This window comes from Atractosteus spatula, chromosome 9 (assembly GCF_055471065.1).
Source record: "Atractosteus spatula isolate fAtrSpa1 chromosome 9, fAtrSpa1.hap1, whole genome shotgun sequence".
Classification (NCBI taxonomy): domain Eukaryota; kingdom Metazoa; phylum Chordata; class Actinopteri; order Semionotiformes; family Lepisosteidae; genus Atractosteus; species Atractosteus spatula.
In genome coordinates this window covers 54,549,093-54,561,262 of record NC_142714.1, presented here as the reverse complement: position 1 = coordinate 54,561,262, position 12,170 = coordinate 54,549,093, and positions in this window count along the sequence as shown.

The following is a 12,170-nucleotide window of genomic DNA, read 5'->3' as shown; positions in this document are numbered from 1 at the left end:
TCTCACCTTGATCAACCAATCAGGGACTGGTAGGGCTGAGTAACCCACGTGGGACTCTGATGCCCATGGAACTTTCAGCCAATCAACAAGCTGAAGTTCCTCCAGGTAAAAACAGGCAACACAGGCCTGGAGATTCAGATTCAACAAGATTCAGATTCAACAAGATTCAGATTCGGGAGATTCAGTAAGATTCTGGAGAGGATTCTGTGGACTGTTCTAAAGGGAATTCAAAGGAGAATTCCAGGGCAGGACGGCCCAGGAGCAGAAGGCTCCCAAGGGCAGGACATTCTCGCAGCGCGCCTCCTGACCATCCCGAGGCTCAGCCCGGACAACCACGGAACGGCCAGTGTGTCCGAGTGCCAGAACTTTCCTTTGTTCTAAGAGTCTAGAGTGGAGGTTGCCAGAGAGTAACCAGCAGCAGGCCTCATGAACAGGTCGGAACTGTGGACAGCTGAATCACTATTCAGAACTAGCTCTTCATCAGGAACGAACCGGTCCTCTTCCTGACTTGCTGGGATCCACAGTCATCTTTTCTCCTGTGCACAAACTTTGCTAGTTAAAGCCAACACTAACTAGCCGGTCAGTGAGCATCAGCAGCGCACCGTCGCAAGCCGCACAGCACAGCCTGGCACGGAGCCAGAGAGCGCGGATTGGACAGCAACAAGCCTGCAGCTGATTGTTTGTGCCTGCAGGAGATCTGAATCCCCAGAAATTGGATGAGTATTCAACTTCAATGCATTACAGCTCGAGAATTCAATTGTTATCCCAACCAGTTGATATCAATTTAATTCCTAAGGGTTATGTACTTGTTTTGAGTATCTAATGTAGAAGTTGTAACCAAGTTCACTTTACGAAACGGTCTTAATGAATGATATACTGAACGTATGTCCTCTTGATGTGTAACACTTCGTAACTGATTGAATATATACCTTTTGTATTCTGATAACCCTCACGATAAGATCTGTTAGGTTTATATGCATATTCTATGTATTAATAAATTTATCCTCGTGTATTAGTACCTGTGTGTGCGCGTTGTTTGAGTTATGTCGCGTGGTTGGATTCTAAAGCCATCAAAAGAATCAACTTTGTGATTTACTGCTACAATTAATAATTGTCTCAGTAAATGCCCAAACCCTACAGAACTGGTGCCTTCAGAGAGCCACTATGATTACATATTTGGCGTCCCTGAACGGCTATGAAACACTACATTTATGGCGTCCCTGGGTGGGCGTGGCAAGACTGAAATGAATCAACCAAGCGGAATAATTCATATAAAACGCCGCGGGTTTCATACACGATAATACAGTGTGTGCTGAAAGCCGAAAGAAAAAAAAAGTTCCCCTTGCTCTTTAAGCAGTGCTTGAGTGTTTTGTGATCTTTTGCAATCTACCGGGTTGATTGCATACTTGATCTTGTGGTTTTCTGTGGTAAAACTGTGATTTCGTACTTAAAAGTAATACTCTTTAAGTTTAACGATGGTTGCTAAAAGGTCTGAATTCGAGTCGCTATTAAGCACTCTCTCTAGCAGCGACAAGTCTGACCACGATCTCCGTCATATCTCCGTCAGCGGAGAAGCTAGGAGAATAAATCTCCATTCTCTGAGAGAGCTAGCGAAGGACATAGAGAGATTTGACCCCGCAGTGTCAGAGAATAATATCGAGAGTTATATTCAGGACCTCAGGTATACCCTGCAGTACCTGCCAAACGCCACAGAACAGGAGAAAGTGTTTCTGGTCAGGAAAACTACCAGCAGAGCTGTACATGAGTGGATGGCTAGGCAGATGAAAGAAGTCTGTAATGACTTTGAGCAGCTATGTCAAGCACTTATCGAAGAATACAGTGCGTTTATTGACCCGACTGCCGCGATAGCCGCCGCCCTTAACATTAAGCATGAGAGAGCAGAGTCCCCTCGCGAATATTACGAGAGACTTAGACGAACTTATTTTGCAGGGCGAAATTATGAGGGTTGCGAAGAGAACACACATTTCAAGGGTTTATTCATTGCGAATCTCCACCCGTCAGTCAGAAAGATGATCTTAATGCATACAGATGCACAGACCATGAAAATGACTGATATTAAGAGATTCGCGCAGAAAGCCTGGGAGTATGATGTCCAAAGTCGCTCTGAGCAAAAAGCTGCTAAAGCGACTGTGTTCGCCGTCAGAGCCAGCAGGGTTAATTCCCCCCTGCTCGAAGGAGCACAGGCTCCTGAGCTGGCTAAGCCCCGTTCCAAAGCACTCACACAGGACCGCACCCAGCGTCCTAAGTGCCATGAGAACACCGGGGAAGGGAAAGGGCTAGAAAAGGCTGAACAAAAGGATTCAGTAGCCGCCCGCCTGGCCAGGCTTGAACAAGCTTTATTAGGACAGGGACAACCGCTCCCCAAGGCTGCCGGAAGCGTGAATGAGCTGATACTCTCCACTGGAGGAGGCGGAGACCCGCCCCCTCTCCCTCCCTCAGTCTATCTGATTGAGCGGAAGGGTTCCTGCCTGGATGAGGTCAGCCACTCCCAAGCGAGTGCTGACTCCACCCCTGAAGTCACAGAGCAGGCAGTAAAACACAGAGGAAAAGCACGAAGCTTTTACCTCAAGGCTGCCATGGGAGATGTCTTACCCAGTGAGACACTGATTGACACTGAGGTTGAAAGGTGTTTGATGTCACACGGCAAGCTCAAACGGGTAGAAAAAGAAAAGGGTATGCGACTCAGAGTGGAACCTTTGGTGGATCACCAGAAAGGCAAAGTGTGGAAACAGGTCAAGGCTCCTAAGCCTTCTGTACAGAAGGAAAGGGGGGCCAAGAGGCAGACTGTGCTTACACAGTGCCCACCGAACACAGAAGCCTATGCGGAGATTCCTTCTGTTCCCTCTGGACAAGAAATAAAAATATTTTCTTGTTCCCCGGATATACAGGGAAGTCGTGCCCTGGCCAAGGTCCCAACAGCCTCCATGCCACAGGAGCGGTGCTCCGAGCAGCCGCCTGATCCACCAGGTAAAGCACACACCTTTTACATCCCTAAAGAGGAGCAGATCTCCCCACCTGGCGATGAAAAGGAGCTTTCCCTGTGCACCCTGGCACCCAAGAGGGGTCAGGACCACCACCCTGCAGTGGTGGAAGGGATCCAGATGGCAGGAGAGCAGGTTGGTGATGTAGCCCTCACCCTTAGCCCTGAGAGGTCCTCTATCAGTGAGGATCTGCTTGAGCAGCTGTCATGGGGCCACCGCCAGGTGCCCCTGGTGCAACATTCACAGGTTAGACAGGAGGTCCAGCTGGACGCTGAGACTACTGCGCTGTGGACACACCTGATCCCAGATGCCGATTCCCTCTGCTGTGACCCAGGGAACCTGCAGTCAGGTAACATTATTTCTCACAACTACCAGGTAGTGAGTGAGACTGACCTGATTGTTCCTGCCTCAACGGCAGGGTTGCCAACACACCCAGTCCCCCAGAAGGGACAGGGAATGAAAGCCGAGCCGGTTTTCTTACAGCCACCAGCTCAGTCTGTCAGTCTGAGTCTGACCAACAGTGGTTCAGCCAGACTGGAGCTGGATGGTCAAGTCACCCGCCTGCCAGTGCAGGACATCGCAAAGAGGGGTGTCAGAATCCCCGCCTGCACTGACATGGGCCTGGTGGGTGATAGCGAGTTCGAAGACAGTGAACTAGCTATCCCAGTGCTGGGGCAGCTCCCTGAACCCCTAGCGAGGGAAGGGGGGAGCGAGCAGGTGTCCTACACCCACGCCCAGCGAACGATTGTAAACATGCCGATAGAGGGATTCCTCAATCAGGAAGTGTGCAGGGTGGACCTGAACAGTGAGAATGGGATAACAATCCCAGATCACTCAGGTGCTCCAGATGACCACTCAGCCGAGGGTCAGGCATGGTCCACCGCTGCACCGCCCCCTGCAGGGTTCCTAGAGCACAGGCATGAACAAATCGAAAAAGCAGATGCCCTGGAAAAGGAGGAGCAGCATCAGCAGCTGCGTCAGATCTCCTCAGATTTCCAGGATGTTGGTGCCCAAGATGCCACATGGCATACTGAGAAAGACACCATGTACACGCTGCGCCAGCTTAGAAAGGCGACAGTCACTCAGAAGGAGATGACTGGGATCAGCCACCCGAAAAGACTTTTGGGAGGACTGATCGCTGCCGCCACTGTTGCACGTTTGCTTTTTCTGGTAGGTTTGTGTGCTACTGGCACTCTCACCCTGACTGCCCCAAGAAGGCAGGTGTCAGAGATGCCAGAGGGTAGTGACAGACTGTATCGACAGCAGCAAAAGTTGGAAAGCTTAGGGAAAATCCTACAGGCAACTTCCTATGCAACAGGGTTAAACCTTATTCCCCAACCAGTGGACATGATTGTTGGTGTTATACAGTGGGTTTATGCTTGTGTGCAACAGGCCAGAATGTTGACACAAGACCTGTTAAGGGAGCTTAGTGCCACTGTAGCCAGTCTAACCACGGCACAATTCCCAACCCACTTGATTCCACTCTTCTCAGTAGAGGAGTGTGTGACATTAACCCCATCGTTCATAGCTCACCCAGAAGGCAAACCAAGATTGAATTCGGTTCCAAATCTTGAGATGGGTATGGCTACCAAAGCTATCCATTGGCTGTGTCTAAACGATTCACCAATGAAGGGTGTAAAGCTACTAACGAGCAGAGGAAGGTTAATGAACCCCATGAAGAGCAGGTGGGAAGTAAATGGCTGGTCAGCACACCACGTTTAACTGACACTGTGACTTGTGACAGGCATGATGCAGCTACCTAATAAAACAGTTCCTTTAAGTTCCTGAGGAGGCCATAGTACAGCATGGTAACTTAACACTGTACGGTCTAGAACCAGACAACATAAGACCAAACTTGAGGTCATGGATGCCTTCAGGTGCCACACTAAGGAATTGGATAGAAATCCAAGAAACAGTAAGCCCTGAAGAGGTACAGGTAGTTAGTTATGCTTTAATGGAACAAACCTCCAAACCACCCTAGCAGATACCCAACACAGGTGTTGTGGTTTATCGGGGGGCTGGGAACAGGAACTGTTGTTATTGTAACACTACTGCCAGGTAGCTGGATCATGACTGACAGTGTACTCTGAATGATGTACTCTCACATCAAGATGTACTCCGGGTAGCATGAATGAGTCAAAGGTAGCATGTCAAAAGAAAGGAAGTGACTTCTCCCCAAATATCTACCACAGAGGTATCAGATATTGACAGTGAACTTCCTGATGTGTAATTCCTAGACTTAGATAATGTCTCCTACCGTGTTTATACATACTCCAGATGTTATTCATCCTGTTTGTATCCAATGCTGGTTCTGGTATGAATTCTCGAGGAGTAATGTGGACATTTAAGATTAATGTTCTAATGGCAAGGGACATCACTTAACTCTGTTTTTGTTTTGAAGGCAACAACGCCTCAGGACCTCGTGACCTTCAAAAAGGGGGGATATGTAGCGGCGAGGCTTAATAATAAGGCAGAATTAAGTGTTTCTGAGCTTCCCAAATGAGGCCCCATTTCTCTGTTCATCTCTGTGGTGCAGCCACAGAGAGACCATTAGGGTGATTTAAGGTTTCCTAGGACAGCTCCCAAAGGGGGGTGCACTTAGCTAAGCCTGGCTATCATGATCAATGGTCATCCACTGGCGCCTATCAGTCTAGGGAGTGCCGGATGGACATCTGGACTGCATTACTAAGTGTCAGGACTAAGTGACTCATATCTCACCTTGATCAACCAATCAGGGACTGGTAGGGCTGAGTAACCCACGTGGGACTCTGATGCCCATGGAACTTTCAGCCAATCAACAAGCTGAAGTTCCTCCAGGTAAAAACAGGCAACACAGGCCTGGAGATTCAGATTCAACAAGATTCAGATTCAACAAGATTCAGATTCGGGAGATTCAGTAAGATTCTGGAGAGGATTCTGTGGACTGTTCTAAAGGGAATTCAAAGGAGAATTCCAGGGCAGGACGGCCCAGGAGCAGAAGGCTCCCAAGGGCAGGACATTCTCGCAGCGCGCCTCCTGACCATCCCGAGGCTCAGCCCGGACAACCACGGAACGGCCAGTGTGTCCGAGTGCCAGAACTTTCCTTTGTTCTAAGAGTCTAGAGTGGAGGTTGCCAGAGAGTAACCAGCAGCAGGCCTCATGAACAGGTCGGAACTGTGGACAGCTGAATCACTATTCAGAACTAGCTCTTCATCAGGAACGAACCGGTCCTCTTCCTGACTTGCTGGGATCCACAGTCATCTTTTCTCCTGTGCACAAACTTTGCTAGTTAAAGCCAACACTAACTAGCCGGTCAGTGAGCATCAGCAGCGCACCGTCGCAAGCCGCACAGCACAGCCTGGCACGGAGCCAGAGAGCGCGGATTGGACAGCAACAAGCCTGCAGCTGATTGTTTGTGCCTGCAGGAGATCTGAATCCCCAGAAATTGGATGAGTATTCAACTTCAATGCATTACAGCTCGAGAATTCAATTGTTATCCCAACCAGTTGATATCAATTTAATTCCTAAGGGTTATGTACTTGTTTTGAGTATCTAATGTAGAAGTTGTAACCAAGTTCACTTTACGAAACGGTCTTAATGAATGATATACTGAACGTATGTCCTCTTGATGTGTAACACTTCGTAACTGATTGAATATATACCTTTTGTATTCTGATAACCCTCACGATAAGATCTGTTAGGTTTATATGCATATTCTATGTATTAATAAATTTATCCTCGTGTATTAGTACCTGTGTGTGCGCGTTGTTTGAGTTATGTCGCGTGGTTGGATTCTAAAGCCATCAAAAGAATCAACTTTGTGATTTACTGCTACAATTAATAATTGTCTCAGTAAATGCCCAAACCCTACAGAACTGGTGCCTTCAGAGAGCCACTATGATTACATATTTGGCGTCCCTGAACGGCTATGAAACACTACATGTCTTAGGCTAAAGACACACATATGGCTGCAATGATGTGCAGCAATTTGCATTGTTTACAATTTATTACTGATTAGTTGTTTTGTTTTTGAAACGTTCCAGGACCGATAGACAAATATTTTGCATTGGTTTGCATACTTTTTTGGAGTTCTGTACATAAACAAGTATATACTGACAAAAAACCTCCCAATCTCTGCACTGTTGCCATGGTTTTAAAATGTGAGATTGCAGAGAATGAGGCCGTCAGAGAGGTATCTGCAGAGCCCTGCGAAGAAAAGCGCAGTCTGGACGAAAAAAGATGATTATTACACATGTAGGGACAAAAACACCTCAACAATTTTAAATGTGGTCACAAAATAAGCAACACAAATACAGTATATGAACATTATATATCCTGTATATTAGAGGTACCTGTATTTTACTTATATAGTAACATTTGTAAATTCTAAGGTTTAGTAAACCCTAATTCCTTTTTGTTTTATGATGTTTGAAGGATTTCTAAAGTGGTTTCTAAAGTGATCACAGGTAAATCAGTTTCAACAGAAGCTGAAATAACGACTACAGCTTAGAAACAGTGGGTGGTTAGAGATCTTTCCATTCTACAGGCATTTTTGATACAGACTTTATTTTTTATCTATTTAATCTATGGGGACTTTGAAAAGAAAGAGGAATGAAGAGGATGAAGAAGTTAGAATCATAAATCCTTCCTGAACCCATGTAATTACTTACATCTCACTTAACATAATCAACAATTTGTCCATCTCAAGGACCAACATGTTGATTATAGTGTTTAACTGGATTAATGGGCAAGTTTCTGCTGTGTCACTTTCCATGTGCATGTTTTGAATAATTCGGCACACTGTACCTTTCTCATAACTCATATTTTAAAATATTGAGGAATACTGAGGCCGAATAACTGCCTCCTTGACATAACATTTCCTTGTGAAAATGTTTAAATGACAATTTCTGAATTGCCAGCTGCAAAATTAAACGGAAGTGTTTTTTTGGAAAATGCCATTTCTTGATCGCCAACGACCATGCTGTCTTTTTTAAGGAAATGTCTGCTCAGTCAAAGAGACAAAGATTAATTGCTAAAGAGATTTTCATTAAGAACACTGGGGGGCTCATCAGAAAACCATCTGAATAAAACTGAATTGATGACATGGTAAATAAAGCCCAAGAGATCTGCATTCAGCAGAGGTAGAGCAGATAGCACAAGCAGCAATCTCAAATAATTGAATTTCTTTTTAACAACATAAATATTACCATCATTATCCATAATTGTACTGAACAAATTATTACAAATAAATAATGTTGACAATATCTATTCACTTTATTTTCACATATATAATTTGTATCACACTTCCTGAGAAATAAGCTCAATGCTTTTGGCATTTTGAATACGATCATGAAACAGAATAGCACAGTACTACAAAATTTAAGTCAAAATAATAAAATGAGCAACTGTGTTCTGGTGAGTGTTAATTTTCACTTATACATATTCCAATTAAGTAAATTCACAGGGCATTGGCAGCCCTGTAGAGTTGCTTGATTTTACCATTTTAATTCCAAATGAAAAATAAAAAAAAATCAGATGGATTCAGCAATTCAAGGCAAATTAAACTTCACCCTGTGATATCTGAAAAAGTATGCATTTTTTTAACTGAGAGGGATCTGTCACAAAACCTTTGAACATCTGAAAACAAATGTTCAAATCATAAAAGAAAGAAGAATAAAAAAATGTAATTATGATATGTCACATTGTCTTAGTTTAAATATCTTAGTTGACAAGTGTGAACATCAATGATATACTTACTTTTAACAACACTAAATTCATTTATTTAAGCATCTCCCTTTACCAGAATTAAAACTCATGTTCTGGAGGTTCTTACACATTCCAGTAGTCAACAGGAAGGTTTAAGAAAGCTAATAATTTAACAGAATGCACTGACTGAAATTAATGTCAGGAATCTTAAGAAACAAAAAAGATGTTACGTTTACCCTCAAAAAAGGAAGCGATTGTAGAGTCACATGATATTATTAAGAGCATTTTCAATGTGACAGCTCTGGTATGGAGCAGAAAATGTGTGAGTTCTCATGAGGCTCAAACTGACAGCAAAAAAGTCTGGCACTTTTGAAGTAGACCCCTAAGAGCAGATGTACACTGGCTATGCCTTTGTATTTGTCTGTGGTAATGACTTAATTTGCACCAGAAGGCATATTTAATCAGGGATAATCATTCCAGCCACATGTCATCCAATATATGATAAACAGTTGCTGTGTATTGTATTAAGAAACTCTAAAGGTTTTACCCTAGAGTTCTTTATGAATGGGACAGTGATGTCTAAAGGATGTACACTAGTCAATGATAAAACATTGTCCAGGTACAGACATTGTGGACTGTAGAATCACAGAAAAATATATTAGGAAAGTAGGAAAAACAGACCTATATTTGTTTAAATCTGTAATGATGTATTAGGAATAAATCTGTTCATAAATAAAGATTCCAGACTCACAACTTATGCCTGAGCCTAATTACCGTTCCTTTTTTATTGGTTCTGGATGTCTTCCTTTTGTTTGTGTTAATTAGAATCTCTGAGCTGGGTGGAATCTTCGGGTGCTACACATCATTAACCTTCCCACTAGTGAATATGACAGAAACATGCAAGAGGCAGCTTTCACAGAACTATCTCATCAGCTATTAGGTGTTTTCTTCCAAGGAGAAGATATTCCCAGCAGCAGATCATGAATGCAGAATGTTTTAGACTTGGTTTAATTCATTAGATACTGATGTGGATCTTCGTGGTGTACTTTTTAGGTAAAGAAGACATCACTTCTGGAATGTAAGCGTGTTCACAAAAGTGTGCAGTGATACCTGAAATAAACTAGAATTCTGTCCAGGGCATGGGGCAGTCCTACTGTACAAGCAGGCAGTAACAGTACAGATGGAAACAGCAGGTTTGCTCTCCTCAGCTGAGTGCCCTAATCTCTCTTCTGCTTTGACCATGCCCCCTTTCCCTGCCTACTGTTCACAACATGTGTTAGACACCAGCCCCATCTTAGCTGGCTAGACCTGTGTCCTGTGATGACCTTGTTTTATTAGATGGCTGCAATAAACATGAGAAGAGGGAGTAACATTAGCAAAATGAAACCTGCTATTGCACTGCAATCTCTATCTGCTGAAAATACCACTACTTTGGCACGGCTGGGTTATAATTGGTTGGTTGTGATCAACTGAAATAGCAGCATTGTAGAAATATTCATTACTCTCCCCTCATCACTACAATTTTCCAAAATAAACCCATATTTCTCTCTAATGTTTGCAATTTCAGCAGCTAACACCTAACATTTTATTATATGTTTCATGAGAATATGTTATTGAAACCAAAAAATCTCTGTGATAGAGAAATTGAAAGCTTTAACTCTTAGCATTAGAAGAAGATATAACTGTCCAGTGATCCTCCTTTTAATCTGGCACTGAATGACAATTCTGAAATACTGCAATACTGACTATACTGCAATACTGCTAATTCTTTATGAAGAGAAATGCCTTACTGTAAGTATTTCCATCTCAAAGTCTTAAGGAAGGAAGAAGTCAGACAAGCATTATTCTTCCTCTCCTTATTATTATTCCTGTAATAATAATTCCTTGCATTTACTGTATATGACACCTTTCATTATAAAGGAACCCACCAGGGCTTTTCCTAAGAACATGACATGCATACAGCAAACATTTTGCACCCACAGCTCCACTACAGAGTACATCAGGTGGAGAAAAGCAACATTACTGCACAAATTAACTGAACAGAGAGCTTTAGGTAGACTAGATTGTACAAATCCAACATTTAATCTGTAAATAGGTATAACAACCCCACTCCTTTGAAAAGAGCCATGAGATCTTTACTGTATTTATAAGATCACTTTATTGGCAATATACAATTTCTTGCATTAGGAATTCGTCTTGTTCGCATACCCCAGCTTGCTCTCCATGAGAAACACAGATATGGAGAGAACCCAGGGGATCAGAGTGCAGGGTCAGGTATTGTACAGCACCCCTGCAGCAGCTGTGGTTAAGGGCCTTGCTCAGGGGCCAAACCGAAGTTCGGGATTTGAACCAGCAACCTTCAAGATCCACTGAGCCACAGCTCCGCATTTAGGATGTTGATTTAGCATCTCTCTTGAAGGATGGCATGTTCTACAGCACTGTGACATCCATAACACATACTGTATCCACACATGCAGTAGACATTGCACTCTGAAAACTGACAGGGACATAGAGCATGGCACACATTTGTCACACACACAATCATCTAACTGCCAGAAGGATCGGTGCTAATGAGGAGACCATTCTGCATACCTTTTCAGTCTCTGTTTGAATAAATAATTTGGGCTGAGACATTTCATTCAATTTATTTTGTCTCTTTACAAAAAAAACTGGTCAATGGCCAAAACAAAAATTGTTAAAGTTGAAGTGAAGTGTGAATGATTATTTAGTGATTCCCATCTGTGCATCAAATGCAATGATTGATGCAGTTTTATCTACAAAATACCTAATCAGGTTCTGTCCTGAAAGAGGTGCACTATCCATGCTTACAGTACACCATTGTGTCTTCAATAACTTTGTGACTTCACATTTTTTTGTGAGAAAGCTGTAGGTGTTTTTTATGTTTAATATCTGAAACTTGTTAATACAATATAAGAACAAAATTAATGCCCAAAGCACACCTTTTCAACAACAAAGAGGCATCTATTAATCCTCAGGCAATAAAGATATTATTGTGCTTGATGAAGTAAAGGTCAGAAAGATCGTCATTAGTAATTATAAGTCTGCACTGAGGGGATTAAGATGCCTAATGGTAATCTTCTTCTTTCTGAGTTATGATTTTAATTTCAAATCTTTCACTGTGAAAAGTGTAAATTGATCTTTAGGTTATTAAGTTTCCAGAAAAGGCTCTAGACACATGGCTTACAATTAATGCTAAATATATTTCATACGTACTGTACTGTAGGTTTGAAAATTGGTTTATCACATGTCCTGTATACTGTATGTATGTATACTGCCTGTGAAGTACAGTTACTACCGATGGCTTTAATGCTTTTATTTACATATAATGATATTGTTACGACCCCAAGTGTCGAGGGGTAAAAAGGTGTAACATTGAGGATAATTCTTTTGGATGCAGGTGGGTTCTGGTGAGGGACTAGGAAGCGTGATAACAAAGGTGGATGCAGAAGTGATGATTTTAAG